The sequence below is a fragment of the Ranitomeya imitator genome, chromosome 2 (genome assembly GCF_032444005.1).
Source record: "Ranitomeya imitator isolate aRanImi1 chromosome 2, aRanImi1.pri, whole genome shotgun sequence".
NCBI classification, from domain to species: domain Eukaryota; kingdom Metazoa; phylum Chordata; class Amphibia; order Anura; family Dendrobatidae; genus Ranitomeya; species Ranitomeya imitator.
The window spans coordinates 391,318,197-391,335,980 of record NC_091283.1 but is presented as its reverse complement, the minus strand read 5'-3'; the positions used below and the strand labels follow the sequence as shown (position 1 = coordinate 391,335,980).

At 44.7% G+C, this 17,784-nt stretch overlaps 1 protein-coding gene across 1 annotated transcript in view; it reads right to left on the bottom strand.

Moving 5' to 3' along the window:
- LOC138666651 (zinc finger protein 208-like) overlaps positions 1-17,784 on the bottom strand; it is a 258,927-nt gene that overhangs the window by 176,298 nt on the left and 64,845 nt on the right.

Genomic DNA, 17,784 nt, shown 5'->3' with positions numbered 1-17,784 from the left:
GGCAGCGACGAGAGGTGATTGTAATTTTTTTATTTTTATTGCAGCAGCATTATATGTGGCACATTGTTATATGGAGCATCTATGGGGCCATAATGAACTGTATGGAGCATTATATGTGGCACATTGTTAAATGGAGCATCTTATGGGGCCATAATCAGGATATGTGCAGCATTATATGGGCCAAATATCCTTATGGAGCATCTTATGGGGCCATAATCAGCATTTGTGCAGCATTATATGGGGCATATTTTAATATGGAGCATATTATGGGGCCCATCAAAAAATTTATGGAGCATTATATAGGGCATATTTTGTATGGAGTATCTTATGGGGCCCACCATGACTGTATGGAGCATTATATGGGGCTCCTGATTCAATATGGCTATTCAAAAACACAACCTACTGCTGTCTCAATTAATTTTACTTTTATTGGTATCTATTTTTATTTTTGACATTTACCGGTAGCTGCTGCATTTTCTGTTGTGAATTCTGTGGTCAAGCTCCCTCCTGTGGTCATGAGTGGTACTTCGGCTGGTTCTGTCTATGAGCTTCCTCTGGTGGATGTGAGTGGGGCTGCGGCTTCTGAGTTTCCTTCCTCAGGTGACGAGGTTAAGTCGTTAGGTGCTGCTCTATTTAACTCCACCTAGTTCTTTGTTCCTGGCCTCCAGTCAATGTTCCAGTATTGGTCTTGCTCTCTCCTGGATCGTTCTTGTGGCCTGTCTGCCCTGCATAAGCTAAGTTTTGCTTGTGTTACTTTTGTTTGCTATATTTTCTGTCCAGCTTGCTATATTGGTTTTCCTTGCTTGCTGGAAGCTCTGAGACGCAGAGGGAGCACCTCCGTACCGTTAGTCGGTACGGAGGGTCTTTTTGCCCCCTCTGCGTGGTTGTTTGTAGGTTTTCGTGCTGACCGCAAAGCTATCTTTCCTATCCTCGGTCTATTCAGTAAGTCGGGCCTCACTTTGCTAAAATCTATTTCATCTCGGTGTTTGTATTTTCATCTTAACTCACAGTCATTATATGTGGGGGGCTGAATAATTAATCCAAAAAATTCTACCAATCCCAAAAAAACTAATAATATACAGCAGGGTAGAAAAGGTACTATATAAAAATTAACTTTTAATATTAGTATTTAAAATCCTAAAAGATAAGAGCAACTAACACACAAAATACACATACCACAAGCCAACCAAACGTAGCCAGAAAAACAACCTTTAGGTGTATCCTAACATAGGCTACTAAGGTGGATAAATAAATATAAATATTAAGTCTCGGTTAATAATCTCTAATAAGATCGAGCGAGAATTACAATATAGCAGTGTCCCTGGGTAATGTCAGCCTACTTAAACATAGAGAGTCAAGCTATACCATATTAACAAAATAAACCATATGGTTACCCTCACAGAAGAAATGACATCTGCCACAAAATAATAATAAATGGAACGGTCTCACCCAGGTAGATCGTAATTCATGTTCCTCCTGGTCTCTCTAGCAGTTCCAAAGGGGATAGTTCAGGTTGATCCCAAGATGTGGGGAAACGGATATACCTCAATCACCGCAATATTAACAAACCCACCATTAGGATCCCCGAGTACCCCAGATTAACCCCGTGGCCTCCCAACGCGTTTCATTGTTCCAAATCATCAGGGGAGGAATGAATGAATAAATGCCAGTTTGGGGAATGAAGGGGTTTTCCGTGCGCGGAATAAACCTCCTCCTTGTTTCAAATCATCCAGCGGTCTGCCGCCGCTCTTATCCCCGCCATTTATAGGGTATCTACCTTTACAACTTCCGGAATCCTCCACGGGTACCCCCTCCACGTGCACTAAAAGAACGCCGAAGGTCCCGGGTAGGAAGTCCGCCTCTGTATCACAGCGTCAAAGCTCCGCCCATCCCGTCCGTCACTCACTCATGATTATCGGGCTGGAGGGAGGCGCAATCCATCTCCTGCCGCTTCAAAGCTCCGCCCATCAGGGCCATCAATCATGACTCCAAACACGGACCCCCTTGTGGGCAGTGGCCTCATAGCTCCACCTATCCAGACCGTGACTCATGTATCATCACTAAGCAAACCGGACGGTGGGCCCGCCTCCATACTGTGGCGTCATAACTCCACCCATCCAGGCCCGCGCCATTCAAACATATCTAAGAACGGGCATTGGCCTTCCAGACAGCCCCCATCGTAACCACGCCCATCCATCCATCTATCGACAGGCGCTACAGCGCTACAGGCGCCCCACAATTCTTAGTATGCGGGCAATAAACCTATGCATTCTAAGCCCGCCACTGGGCGACAGTGTACTTGTCCCATATATTTAATGGGACACTGGTAGGGAGGCTGCCTCTGTGCAGCGGCCGCGCAACCTTTTCAGCTTTACATAACGAACACAGTTGAAACTGCTAAGGAGCCGCTGTGGAAACTCCTGGAATACATACTTTTAAAGGGCAGACTATGTACCTCTATATTAAAAGATGCCTCAACAACACATGGAAATGGCATCATACCTTTAGAAAAACCCATTTCATAGGCGCATGCCCATTCCTAGGGTAAGTTCTTTTTAAATATATCCATGTGTGTACTAGTGAGCATCCAAAATGCCACAAAAAGATTTAGTAGAAAATATATAGAGAAAAAGGTAGATAACCCAAAATAACCAACCAGTTCTATGCTGGTCATAACTAAAAAAAGCAATCTCCTACAACCTCAAATATTAAAGGAGGAGAAAAAAAAAAAGAAAGAAAGGCAAAGTACCATCCTGAGCTCCAACCATAGACACGGATAAACACGAAATAAAGGGAAAGAGGGGAAAAAAGGAAGGGGAACAGGTGCTCTCCCTACCCGAACCCTAATCTTCTCCTAAATATACCCTACCTATCAGCGGGGGTTGGCACCCTAGAACAAACGAGAAGGCGCCCCCACTCCACGACGGCTAGTCCTCCTCTAACCCTACTAGCCCTAATTCTGGGTGAGGGAAAATAGAGGAAAAAGGAAAAGAGAATAATAATATATCTATATTAGAGAGGAATCCAGAAAACTCCAAGGTCTAACCACTGCCATTTGAATATATGTCGCAGTGGCGACTAAATACATGTATGCCTATTATTCCACTGTAAGAATGACCCTACCTAGACAGTGGAGGTTGGCACCCTAAAGGGACAACGATAGTGGCGCCCCCACTCCGCGACGGCTGGCCCTAAATCTCCCTATCTCAGGCCATGTATTTTACAAAAAGCAACTGAAAGTGAGGGTCTCATTGAGGCCTGTTGGTATCTGTGTCTTCAAGCGGTGAATCCACCTAGCCTCACACTGTAGTATCCTCTGGTCCCAATCTCCTCCCCTTTTCGGTTTCTCAACCTTGTCAATACCCATAAATTTTAACTGAGAGTAGTTTCCATCATGCATAGTATTGATATGTCTGGAAAGCGGAGTATCTCTCTTAAGCTCGATGTCTCTCAGATGTTCACCCACTCTCCTACGCCATTCTCTAATCGTCTTTCCTACATATTCTAGACCGCAAATGCAGTCTGCTTTATAAATAACACCCTTTGTTCTACAATTGATGAAGTGTCTTATTTCAAATTTCTTTTTAACAGCATTGCCCTCAAAGAACTTTCCTTTTTTGATTACGGGACAAGCCACGCAACCACTACATGAGAAACATCCTTTTACCTCCCGTGTCAACCAGGTCTCTTTTTTTGGGGGCACGAAATGGCTAGATACTAGTCTGTCTTTTAGAGATCTACCTTTCTGAAAAGTAATTCTTGGATGTGGTCCCACCAATTCTCCTATGTCCTCGTCCATTCTTAGAATTGCCCAATGCCTCTTTAAAATTGATCGTATCTGATCTGCACCATTATTGTAGGTAGTAATAAATCTACACGTTTGAGGCTCCAATTTAGGTGCTGATGGTCCAAGGAGTTGTGCCCTATCGGGCTTAGAATGCATAGGTTTATTGCCCGCATACTAAGAATTGTGGGGCGCCTGTAGCGCTGTAGCGCCTGTCGATAGATGGATGGATGGGCGTGGTTACGATGGGGGCTGTCTGGAAGGCCAATGCCCGTTCTTAGATATGTTTGAATGGCGCGGGCCTGGATGGGTGGAGTTATGACGCCACAGTATGGAGGCGGGCCCACCGTCCGGTTTGCTTAGTGATGATACATGAGTCACGGTCTGGATAGGTGGAGCTATGAGGCCACTGCCCACAAGGGGGTCCGTGTTTGGAGTCATGATTGATGGCCCTGATGGGCGGAGCTTTGAAGCGGCAGGAGATGGATTGCGCCTCCCTCCAGCCCGATAATCATGAGTGAGTGACGGACGGGATGGGCGGAGCTTTGACGCTGTGATACAGAGGCGGACTTCCTACCCGGGACCTTCGGCGTTCTTTTAGTGCACGTGGAGGGGGTACCCGTGGAGGATTCCGGAAGTTGTAAAGGTAGATACCCTATAAATGGCGGGGATAAGAGCGGCGGCAGACCGCTGGATGATTTGAAACAAGGAGGAGGTTTATTCCGCGCACGGAAAACCCCTTCATTCCCCAAACTGGCATTTATTCATTCATTCCTCCCCTGATGATTTGGAACAATGAAACGCATTGGGAGGCCACGGGGTTAATCTGGGGTACTCGGGGATCCTAATGGTGGGTTTGTTAATATTGCGGTGATTGAGGTATATCCGTTTCCCCACATCTTGGGATCAACCTGAACTATCCCCTTTGGAACTGCTAGAGAGACCAGGAGGAACATGAATTACGATCTACCTGGGTGAGACCGTTCCATTTATTATTATTTTGTGGCAGATGTCATTTCTTCTGTGAGGGTAACCATATGGTTTATTTTGTTAATATGGTATAGCTTGACTCTCTATGTTTAAGTAGGCTGACATTACCCAGGGACACTGCTATATTGTAATTCTCGCTCGATCTTATTAGAGATTATTAACCGAGACTTAATATTTATATTTATTTATCCACCTTAGTAGCCTATGTTAGGATACACCTAAAGGTTGTTTTTCTGGCTACGTTTGGTTGGCTTGTGGTATGTGTATTTTGTGTGTTAGTTGCTCTTATCTTTTAGGATTTTAAATACTAATATTAAAAGTTAATTTTTATATAGTACCTTTTCTACCCTGCTGTATATTATATGTGGGGGGCTGCCTTTTCCTTTGGGGAATTTCTCTGAGGCAAGGTAGGCTTATTTTTCTATCTTCAGGGCTAGCTAGTTTCTCAGGCTCTGCCGAGTTGCATAGGGAGCGTTAGGCGCAATCCACGGCTACCTCTAGTGTGGTATGATAGGATTAGGGATTGCGGTCAGCAGAGTTCCCACGTCTCAGAGCTCGTCCTATGTTAGTAACTATCAGGTCACTTTGTGTGCTCTTAACCACTAGGTCCATTGTGGTTCTGAATCACCTGTTCATAACAGTACTGGAGGCCCAAAGTACTAATGCTTCTCAATAGAGGGAAAAGAGAAGTTCTGAGACCATTTTTATTTCTCTGTACTGTGTTTTGTCTTTCTTTTCCCCTAGTCATTTGGGTGGTCCAGGACACAGGTGTAGTGATGGACATTAAAGATCTGTCTTCTTGTGTGGATCATCTCACTGCAAGAGTACAAAATATTCAAGACTCTGTGGTTCAGAATTCTATGTTAGAGCCAAGAATTCCTATTCCTGATTTGTTTTCTGGAGATAGAGCTAAGTTTCTGAGTTTTAAGAATAATTGTAAACTGTTTCTGGCTTTGAAACCCTGCTCCTCTGGTGACCCAGTTCAACAAGTTAAGATCATTATTTCTTTATTACGTGGCGACCCTCAAGACTGGGCATTTTCCCTTGCGCCAGGAGATCCTGCATTATGTAATATTGATGCGTTTTTTCTGGCGCTCGGATTGCTGTATTATGAACCTAATTCAGTGGATCAGGCAGAGAAAAATTTGCTGGCTCTGTCTCAGGGTCAGGATGAGGTAGAGATATATTGTCAGAAGTTTAGGAAGTGGTCTGTGCTCACTCAATGGAATGAATGTGCGCTGGCAGCAATTTTCAGAAAAGGTCTCTCTGAAGCCCTTAAGGATGTCATGGTGGGATTTCCTATGCCTGCTGGTCTGAATGAGTCTATGTCTTTGGCCATTCAGATCGGTCGACGCTTGCGTGAGCGTAAAACTGTGCACCATTTGGCGGTATTATCTGAGCATGGACCTGAGCCTATGCAGTGCGATAGGACTTTGACCAGAGCTGAACGGCAAGAACACAGACGTCAGAATGGGCTGTCTTTTTACTGTGGTGATTCCACTCATGCTATCTCCGATTGTCCTAGGCGCACTAAGCGGTTCGCTAGGTCTGCCACCATTGGTACGGTACAGTCAAAATTTCTTTTGTCCGTTACTTTGATCTGCTCTTTGTCATCCTATTCTGTCATGGCATTTGTGGATTCAGGCGCTGTCCTGAATTTGATGGACTTGGACTTTGCTAGGCGCTGTGGGTTTTCCTTGGAGCCCTTGCAGTATCCTATTCCATTGAGAGGAATTGATGCTATGCCTTTGGCCAAGAATAAGCCTCAGTACTGGACCCAGCTGACCATGTGCATGGCTCCTGCGCATCAGGAGGATATTCGCTTTTTGGTGTTGCATAATCTGCATGATGTGGTCGTGTTGGGGTTGCCATGGCTACAAGTCCATAACCCAGTATTGGATTGGAAATCAATGTCTGTGTCCAGCTGGGGTTGTCAGGGGGTACATGGTGATGTTCCTTTTCTGTCTATTTCATCATCCACCCCTTCTGAGGTCCCAGAGTTCTTGTCGGATTACCGGGATGTATTTGATGAGCCCAAGTCCAGTGCCCTACCTCCGCATAGGGATTGTGATTGTGCTATCGATTTGATTCCTGGTAGTAAGTTTCCTTAAGGTCGACTGTTTAATTTGTCTGTGCCTGAGCACGCCGCTATGCGGAGTTACGTAAAGGAATCTTTGGAGAAGGGTCATATTCCCCCGTCGTCGTCGCCATTGGGAGCAGGGTTCTTTTTTGTGGCCAAGACGGATGGTTCGCTGAGACCTTGTATTGATTACCGCCTTCTAAATAAAATCACGGTCAAATTTCAGTACCCCTTGCCGCTGCTGTCTGATTTGTTTGCTCGGATTAAGGGGGCTAGTTGGTTCACCAAGATAGATCTTCGTGGTGCGTATAATCTTGTGCGTATTAAACAGGGTGATGAATGGAAAACAGCATTTAATACGCCCGAGGGCCATTTTGAGTACCTGGTTATGCCATTCGGGCTTTCTAATGCTCCATCAGTGTTTCAGTCCTTTATGCATGACATCTTCCGAGAGTACGTGGATAAATTCCTGATTGTATACTTGGATGATATTTTGGTCTTCTCGGATGATTGGGAGTCTCAGGTGAAGCAGGTCAGAATGGTGTTCCAGGTTCTGCGTGCGAATTCTTTGTTTGTGAAGGGGTCTAAGTGTCTCTTTGGTGTTCAGAAGGTTTCATTTTTGGGGTTCATTTTTTCCCCTTCTACTATCGAGATGGACCCTGTTAAAGTTCAGGCCATTTATGATTGGACTCAACCCGACATCTCTGAAGAGTCTGCAAAAGTTCCTGGGCTTTGCTAATTTTTATCGTCGCTTCATCAATAATTTTTCTAGTATTCCTAAACCGTTGACTGAGTTAACCAAGAAGGGTGCTGATGTGGTCAATTGGTCTTCTGCTGCTGTGGAAGCTTTTCAAGAGTTGAAGCGTCGTTTTTCTTCTGCCCCTGTGTTGTGCCAACCAGATGTTTCGCTCCCGTTCCAGGTCGAGGTTGATGCTTCTGAGATTGGAGCAGGGGCAGTTTTGTCGCAAAGAAGTTCTGATGGCTCGGTGATGAAACCATGCGCCTTCTCTTCCAGGAAGTTTTCGCCTGCTGAGCGTAATTATGATGTTGGCAATCGAGAGTTGCTGGCCATGAAGTGGGCATTCGAGGAGTGGCGTCATTGGCTCGAAGGAGCTAAGCATCGCGTGGTGGTCTTGACTGATCACAAGAACTTGACTTATCTCGAGTCTGCCAAACGGTTGAATCCTAGACAGGCTCGTTGGTCGCTGTTTTTCTCCCGTTTTGACTTTGTGGTTTCGTACCTTCCGGGCTCTAAAAATGTGAAGGCGGATGCCCTGTCTAGGAGTTTTGTGCCCGACTCTCCGGGTTTGTCTGAGCCGGCGGGTATTCTCAAAGAGGGGGTAATTTTGTCTGCCATCTCCCATGATTTGCGGCGGGTGTTGCAAAAATTTCAGGCTAATAGACCTGACCGTTGCCCAGCGGAGAAACTGTTTGTCCCTGATAAATGGACGAGTAGAGTTATCTCTGAGGTTCATTTTTCGGTGTTGGCTGGTCATCCTGGAATCTTTGGTACCAGAGATTTGGTGGCTAGATCCTTTTGGTGGCCGTCTCTGTCGCGGGATGTGCGTTCGTTTGTGCAGTCCTGTGGGATTTGTGCTCGGGCTAAGCCCTGCTGTTCTCGTGCCAGTGGGTTGCTTTTGCCCTTGCCAGTCCCGAAGAGGCCCTGGACACATATCTCTATGGATTTTATTTCGGATCTCCCCGTCTCAAAAAATGTCGGTCATTTGGGTTGTTTGTGATCGCTTCTCTAAGATGGTCCATTTGGTACCCTTGTCTAAATTGCCTTCCTCCTCTGATTTGGTGCCATTGTTCTTCCAGCATGTGGTTCGTTTACATGGCATTCCGGAGAACATCGTTTCTGACAGAGGTTCCTAGTTTGTTTCGAGGTTTTGGCGAGCCTTTTGTGCTAGGATGGGCATTGATTTGTCTTTTTCCTCGGCTTTCCATCCTCAGACAAATGGCCAGACTGAACGAACCAATCAGACCTTGGAAACATATCTGAGATGTTTTGTTTCTGCTGATCAGGATGATTGGGTGTCCTTTTTGCCTTTGGCTGAGTTCGCCCTTAATAATCGGGCCAGCTCGGCTACTTTGGTTTCGCCGTTTTTCTGCAATTCTGGTTTCCATCCTCGTTTCTCTTCAGGGCAGGTTGAGTCTTCTGACTGTCCTGGTGTGGATACTGTGGTGGATAGGTTGCAGCAGATTTGGACTCATGTGGTGGACAATTTGACATTGTCTCAGGAGAAGGCTCAATGTTTCGCTAACCGCAGGCGCTGTGTGGGTCCCCGACTTCGTGTTGGGGATTTGGTTTGGTTGTCATCTCGTTATATTCCTATGAAAGTTTCCTCTCCCAAGTTTAAGCCTCGTTTCATTGGTCCGTATAGGATTTCTGAGGTTCTTAATCCTGTGTCTTTTCGTTTGACCCTTCCAGCTTCTTTTTCCATCCATAACGTATTCCATAGGTCATTGTTGCGGAGATACGTGGCACCTGTGGTTCCATCCGTTGATCCTCCTGCCCCGGTTTTGGTTGAGGGGGAGTTGGAGTATATAGTGGAGAAGATTTTGGATTCTCGTATTTCGAGACGGAAACTCCAGTACCTGTTTAAGTGGAAGGGTTAAGGTCAGGAAGATAATTCCTGGGTCTTTGCCTCTGATGTTCATGCTGCAGATCTGGTTCATTTGGCTCATCCTGGTCGGCCTGGGGGCTCTGGTGAGGGTTCGGTGACCCCTCCTCAAGGGGGGGGTACTGTTGTGAATTCTGTGGTCAAGCTCCCTCCTGTGGTCATGAGTGGTACTTCGGCTGGTTCTGTCTATGAGCTTCCTCTGGTGGATGTGAGTGGGGCTGCGGCTTCTGAGTTTCCTTCCTCAGGTGACGAGGTTAAGTCGTTAGGTGCTGCTCTATTTAACTCCACCTAGTTCTTTGTTCCTGGCCTCCAGTCAATGTTCCAGTATTGGTCTTGCTCTCTCCTGGATCGTTCTTGTGGCCTGTCTGCCCTGCATAAGCTAAGTTTTGCTTGTGTTACTTTTGTTTGCTATATTTTCTGTCCAGCTTGCTATATTGGTTTTTCTTGCTTGCTGGAAGCTCTGAGACGCAGAGGGAGCACCTCCGTACCGTTAGTCGGTGCGGAGGGTCTTTTTGCCCCCTCTGCGTGGTTGTTTGTAGGTTTTTGTGCTGACCGCAAAGCTATCTTTCCTATCCTCGGTCTATTCAGTAAGTCGGGCCTCACTTTGCTAAAATCTATTTCATCTCTGTGTTTGTATTTTCATCTTAACTCACAGTCATTATATGTGGGGGGCTGCCTTTTCCTTTGGGGAATTTCTCTGAAGCAAGGTAGGCTTATTTTTCTATCTTCAGGGCTAGCTAGTTTCTCAGGCTGTGCCGAGTTGCATAGGGAGCGTTACGCGCAATCCACGGCTACCTCTAGTGTGGTATGATAGGATTAGGGATTGCGGTCAGCAGAGTTCCCACGTCTCAGAGCTCGTCCTATGTTAGTAACTATCAGGTCACTTTGTGTGCTCTTAACCACTAGGTCCATTGTGGTTCTGAATCACCTGTTCATAACAGTACTGGAGGCCCAAAGTACTAATGCTTCTCAATAGAGGGAAAAGAGAAGTTCTGAGACCATTTTTTTTTCTCTGTACTGTGTTTTGTCTTTCTTTTCCCCTAGACATTTGGGTGGTTCAGGACACAGGTGTAGTGATGGACATTAACCCCTTTACCCCCAAGGGTGGTTTGCACGTCAATGACCAGGCCAATTTTTACAATTCTGACCACTGTCCCTTTATGAGGTTATAACTCTGGAACGCTTCAACGGATCCTGGTGATTCTGACAATGTTTTCTCGTGACATATTGTACTTCATGATAGTGGTAAAATTTCTTTGATAGTACCTGCGTTTATTTGTGAAAAAAATGGAAATTTGGCGAAAATTTTGAAAATTTCGCAATTTTCCAACTTTGAATTTTTATGCAATTAAATCACAGAGATATGTCACACAAAATACTTAATAAGTAACATTTCCCACATGTCTCCTTTACATCAGCATAATTTTGGAACCAAATTTTTTTTTTGTTAGGGAGTTATAAGGGTTAAAAGTTGACCAGCAATTTCTCATTTTTACAACACCATTTTTTTTTAGGGACCACGTCTCATTTGAAGTCATTTTGAGGGGTCTATATGATAGAAAATGCCCAAGTGTGACACCATTCTAAAAACTGCACCCCTCAAGGTGCTCAAAACCACATTCAAGAAGTTTATTAACCCTTCAGGTGTTTAATAGGAATTTTTGGAATGTTTAAATAAAAATGAACATTTAACTTTTTTACACAAAAAATTTACTTCAGCTCCAATTTGTTTTATTTTACCAAGGGTAACAGGAGAAAATGGACCTCAAAAGTTGTTGTCCAATTTGTCCTGAGTACGCTGATACCCCATATGTGGCAGTAAACCACTGTTTGGGCGCATGGGAGAGCTCGGAAGGGAAGGAGCGCCGTTTGACTTTTCAATGCAAAATTAACAGAAATTGAGATGGGACGCCATGTTGCGTTTGGAGAGCCACTGATCTGCCTAAACATTGAAACCCCCCACAAGTGACACCATTTTGGAAAGTAGACCCCCTAAGGAACTTATCTATATGTGTGGTGAGCACTTTGACCCACCAAGTGCTTCACAGAAGTTTATAATGCAGAACCGTAAAAATAAAAAATCATATTTTTTCACAAAAATTATATTTTTGCCCCCAATTTTTTAATTTTCCAAGGGTAAGAGAAGAAATTGGACCTCAAAAGTTGTTGTCCAATTTGTCCTGAGTACGCTGATACCCCATATGTGGCAGTAAACCACTGTTTGGGCGCATGGGAGAGCTCGGAAGGGAAGGAGCGCCGTTTGACTTTTCAATGCAAAATTGACAGAAATTGAGATGGGACGCCATGTTGGGTTTGGAGAGCCACTGATGTGCCTAAACATTGAAACCCCCCACAAGTGACACCATTTTGGAAAGTAGACCCCCTAAGGAACTTATATATATGTGTGGTGAGCACTTTGACCCACCAAGTGCTTCACAGAAGTTTATAATGCAGAACCGTAAAAATAAAAAAATCATATTTTTTCACAAAAATTATATTTTTGCCCCCAATTTTTTATTTTTCCAAGGGTAAGAGAAGAAATTGGACCTCAAAAGTTGTTGTCCAATTTGTCCTGAGTATGCTGATACCCCATATGTGGCAGTAAACCACTGTTTGGGCGCATGGGAGAGCTCGGAAGGGAAGGAGCGCCGTTTGACTTTTAAATGCAAAATTGACAGGAATTGAGATGGGACGCCATGTTGCGTTTGGAGAGCCACTGATGTGACTAAACATTGAAACCCCCCACAAGTGACACCATTTTGGAAAGTAGACCCCCTAAGGAACTTATCTGGATGTGTGGTGAGCACTTTGACCCACCAAGGGCTTCACAGAAGTTTATAATGCAGAGCCATAAAAATAAAACAAAATTTTTTTCCCACAAAAATTATTTTTTAGCCCCCAGTTTTGTATTTTCCCTAGGGTAACAGGAGAAATTGGACCCCAAAAGTTGTTGTCTAATTTGTCCTGAGTACGCTGATACCCCATATGTGGGGGGGGAACCACCGTTTGGGCGCATGGGAGGGCTCGGAAGGGAAGGAGCATCATTTGGAATGCAGACTTAGATGGATTGGTCTGCAGGCGTCATATTGCGTTTGCAGAGCCCCTAATGTACCTAAACAGTAGAAACCCCCCACAAGTGACCCCATATTGGAAACTAGACCCCTCAATGAACTTATCTAGATGTGTTGTGAGAACTTTGAACCCCCAATTGTTTCACTACAGTTTATAACGCAGAGCCGTGAAAATAAAAAATCTTTTTGTTTTCCCACAAAAATTATTTTTTAGCCCCCAGTTTTGTATTTTCCCAAGGGTAACAGGAGAAATTGGTCCACAAAAGTTGTTGTCCAATTTGTCCTGAGTACGCTGATACCCCATATGTGAGGGTAAACCCCTGTTTGGGCACACAGGAGAGCTCGGAAGGGAAGGAGCACTGTTTTACTTTTTCAACGCAGAATTGGCTGGAATGGAGATCGGACGCCATGTCGTGTTTGGAGAGCCCCTGATGTGCCGAAACAGTGGAAACCCCCCAATTATAACTGAAACCCTAATCTAAACACACCCCTAACCCTAATTCCAACGGTAACCCTAACCACACCTCTAACCCTGACACACCCCTAATCCTAATCCCAACCCTATTCCCAACTGTAAATGTAATCTAAACCCTAACCTTAACTTTAGCCCCAACCCTAACTGTAGCCCCAACCCTAACCCTAGCCCCAACCCTAACCCTAGCCCTAACCCTAGCCCTAATCCTAGCCCTAATCCTAGCCCTAATCCTAGCCCTAATCCTAGCCCTAACTCTAGCCCTAACCCTGACCCTAGCCCTAACCCTAGCCCTAACCCTAGCCCTAACCCTAACCCTAACCCTAGCCCTAACCCTAGCCCTAACCCTAGCCCTAATGGGAAAATGGAAATAAATACATTTTTTTTTATTTTTCCCTAACTAAGGGGGTGATGAAGGGGGGTTTGATTTACTTTTATAGCGAGTTTTTTAGCGGATTTTTATGATTGGCAGCCGTCACACACTGAAAGACCCTTTTTATTGCAAAAAATATTTTTTGCAATACCACATTTTGAGAGCTATAATTTTTCCATATTTTGGTCCACAGAGTCATGTGAGGTCTTGTTTTTTGCAGGACGAGTTGACGTTTTTATTGAAAACATTTTCGGGCACGTGACTTTTTTTATCGCTTTTTATTCCGATTTTTGTGAGGAAGAATGACCAAAAACCAGCTATTCATGAATTTCTATTGGGGGAGGCGTTTATACCGTTCCGCGTTTGGTAAAATTGATAAAGCAGTTTTATTCTTCGGGTCAGTACGATTACAGCGATACCTCATTTATATCTTTTTTTATGGTTTGGCGCTTTTATACGATAAAAACTATTTTACAGAAAAAATAATTATTTTTGCATCGCTTTATTCTCAGGACTATAACTTTTTTATTTTTTTGCTGATGATGCTGTATGGCGGCTCGTTTTTTGCGGGACAATATGACGTTTTCAGCGGTACCATGGTTATTTATATCTCTCCTTTTGATCGCGTGTTATTCCGCTTTTTGTTCGGCGGTATGATAATAAAGCGTTGTTTTTTGCCTCGTTTTTTTTTTTTTTTTCTTACGGTGTTTACTGAAGGGGTTAACTAGTGGGACAGTTTTATAGGTCGGGTCGTTACGGACGCGGCGATACTAAATATGTGTACTTTTATTGGGTTTTTTTTTTATTTAGATGAAGAAATGTATTTATGGGAATAATATTTTTTTTTTTTTTCATTATTTTGGAATATTTTTTTTTATTTTTTTTTACACATTTGGAAAATTTTTTTTTTACTTTTTTACTTTGTCCCAGGGGGGGACATCACAGATCAGTGATCTGACAGTTTGCACAGCACTCTGTCAGATCACCGATCTGACATGCAGCGCTGCAGCCTTCACAGTGCCTGCTCTGAGCAGGCTCTGTGAGGCCACCTCCCTCCCTGCAGGACCCGGATCCGCGGCCATCTTGGATCCGGGGCTGGATGAAGCAGGGAGGGAGGTGAGACCCTCGCAGCAACGCGATCACATCGTGTTGCTGCGGGGGGCTCAGGGAAGCCCGCAGGGAGCCCCCTCCCTGCGGGAAGCTTCCCTATACCGCCGGCACATCGCGATCATGTTTGATCGCGGTGTGCCAGGGGTTAATGTGTCGGGGGCGGTCCGTGACCGCTCCTGGCACATAGTGCCGGATGTCAGCTGCGATAAGCAGCTGACACCCGGCCGCGATCGGCGGCGCTCCCCCCGTGAGCGCTGCCGATCGCTATGACGTACTATCCCGTCCAGGGTCAGATAAGCCCAGGGCACCTCGACGGGATAGTACGTCTAAGGTCACAGAGGGGTTAAAGATCTGTCTTCTTGTGTGGATCATCTCACTGCAAGAGTACAAAATATTCAAGACTTTGTGGTTCAGAATTCTATGTTAGAGCCAAGAATTCCTATTCCTCATTTGTTTTCTGGAGATAGAGCTAAGTTTCTGAGTTTTAAGAATAATTGTAAACTGTTTCTGGCTTTGAAACCCCGCTCCTCTGGTGACCCAGTTCAACAAGTTAAGATCATTATTTCTTTATTACGTGGCGACCCTCAAGACTGGGCATTTTCCCTTGCGCCATGTGGGGATTCCCTAGCAACCAGGCAACCCCCACATGTACTTATGCTGGGTAACAGATATAAATCATTCAGCTGCGGCGATGAAAACTAAATCTCCAAGCACTAAAAAATACTCAGAGGTCACCCGAGCGTGCTCGGGAAATCTCGAGTAACGAGTATATTCGCTCATCACTACTGCTAATCAATGATGAGTAGTGTTGAGCATTCCGATACCGCAAGTATCGGGTATCGGCCGATACTTGCGGTATCGGAATTCCGATACCGAGATCCGATATTTTTGTGATATCGGGTATCGGTATCGGAAGTGTAAAATAAAGAATTAAAATAAAAAATATTGTTATATTCACCTCTCCGGCGGCCCCTGGACATCAGCGGGAGGATCCGGCGTCCGGCACGGCTTCTTTCTTCAAAATGCGCGCCTTCAGGACCTGTGGAATGACGTCTCGGCTTCTGATTGGTCGCGTGCCGCCCATGTGACCGCCACGCGACCAATCAGAAGCTGCGAGGTCATTCCTCAGCTAAAGTCCTAGAATGAGCGCCTTCTAGGACCTGAGGAATGACGTCGCGGCTTCTGATTGGTCGCGTGGCGGTCACATGGGCGGCACGCGACCAATCAGAAGCCGGGACGTCATTCCACAGGTCCTGAAGGCGCGCATTTTGAAGAAAGAAGCCGTGCCGGACGCCGGATCCTCCCGCTGATGTCCAGGGGCCGCCGGAGAGGTGAATATAACAATATTTTTTATTTTAATTCTTTATTTTACACTTTAATATGGATCCCAGGGCCTGAAGGAGAGTTTCCTCTCCTTCAGACCCTGGGATCCATGAGGATACATTCCGATACTTGATGTCCCATTGACTTGTATTGGTATCGGATATCGGTATCGGCGATATCCGATATTTTTCGGGTATCGGCCGATACTATCCGATACCGATACTTTCAAGTATCGGACGGTATCGCTCAACACTAATGATGAGACGAATATCCGAGATTGTAAAATGAAATAGTAGTTTAGTCCACGAGTTTCAAAGTACAAAAGACTTATTCATCAGGAGAGACAATTCTAGTGAAGGCAGCCAAAGTAACATTTAAATAATATACAGATTTCAAATGTGAGAGCCAAAAAAAAAGTGTGATAGATGTCAAAGTTCAGTTAGGTACCATCTGGGATGGCACATGACATACATGTGGTGTGCCAAGATAAAATGAATAAACAACAATGATTGTTAAAATACAACTTGTATAAATCTGTATTCAAATTATCAGATGATTGTTTAAGAGGACAAAAAGGAAAGAAAGGAGAAAAGAAAAAAGTGGAGCAGAAAAAAAGTGGAAAAAATGTGAAATCAGGAGAGAACTCATTGTGATCTGGGCTTCAAAAGAACTGAAAGTCAGGGTGGTGCATTTATCAAAGAGCCCATCACATCAGATGAATTAAACTGTGTTCCAGTTGGATACTGATTATCATTATAAACACAGGCAGACGCCGAAAAGAGCTTCGGGGTGGACGCATCCACGGGACAGCTGATGACTAATGATGAGCAAATATACTTGTTGCTCGGGTAGTCTCCGAGTATTTGAGAATGCTCTAGTTTTTGTTGATGCAGCTGCATGAATTGCAGCTGCTAGACAACTTGAATACATGTAGGGATTCCCTAGCAACCAGGCAACCCCCACATGTACTCAAGCTGGCTACCAGCCGTAAATCATGCAGCTGCTTCCATAAAAACCAAATCTCCAAGCACTCACAAATACTCGGAGACCACCCGAGCAACGAGTATACTTGTTCATCACTACTGATGAGCCCTCCATCTCCATAGCAGGTTCTATTTAATTTGGTATATATGGCAGCAAGTGGTTTTTCTACATTACTTTTGTGACTACTCTTGTATACATCAGGCTGCCTCATTGCCTCTATATGGTATTATATGGTCATGCACTTTAAACCTTATTTGAATCCTACCTATTGACACCTGTAATTGCCTGCTGCACTTTGTTTCCAATTCTGCAGTAATCTTTTCATTACTATGCTATATTAAGCATGCACATATGCACTTTTCATAATCTATTATTCATGATACTGTAAACCACCCTGCTGCTGCCACTTAATCCCAATATGTGATCTCAGCTTGTCCCTTGTGTATTGCTTCCGTTTCTTCCCTAGCTATATGTTCCCACCTGCACCTTATTCTATATCTTGTAATTGATAAAATTGTGTGGTGAAAAAAAAAATAAAATAAATATATATATATATATTTTTTTTTTTATATATTACATATATATTTTCTCTCTCTGATAAACCGGGTATCACCATCTATAATATAATGGTGGGAGCGTCACTCTGTCCGAAGTCTTTATAGACTGCGCAAGCGTGACGCGCCTGCACAGTCTGAAACTCGCAGAGTTACGCTGCCAGGGATGAGGATTGTGGCCCATGAGATACTGTATTGGTGTGCACAGTGCGCCGATACAGTTACATTCTGCGGCAGAGCAGGGAGAGTCGATCTCCCTACTCTGCTGTCCAGCCGCTATGGGGCCCCTGAGCAGGCGGGGGGGGGGGGGGGGGCTGGTTAAGGGTGGTCTGTCATCTCTGGGTCAGCTGTATCGGCATCTAGTCGGCGTCAGTGATGTCAGATGCTGACCGCATTGATGAGGGAAGGAGCGCTACGCT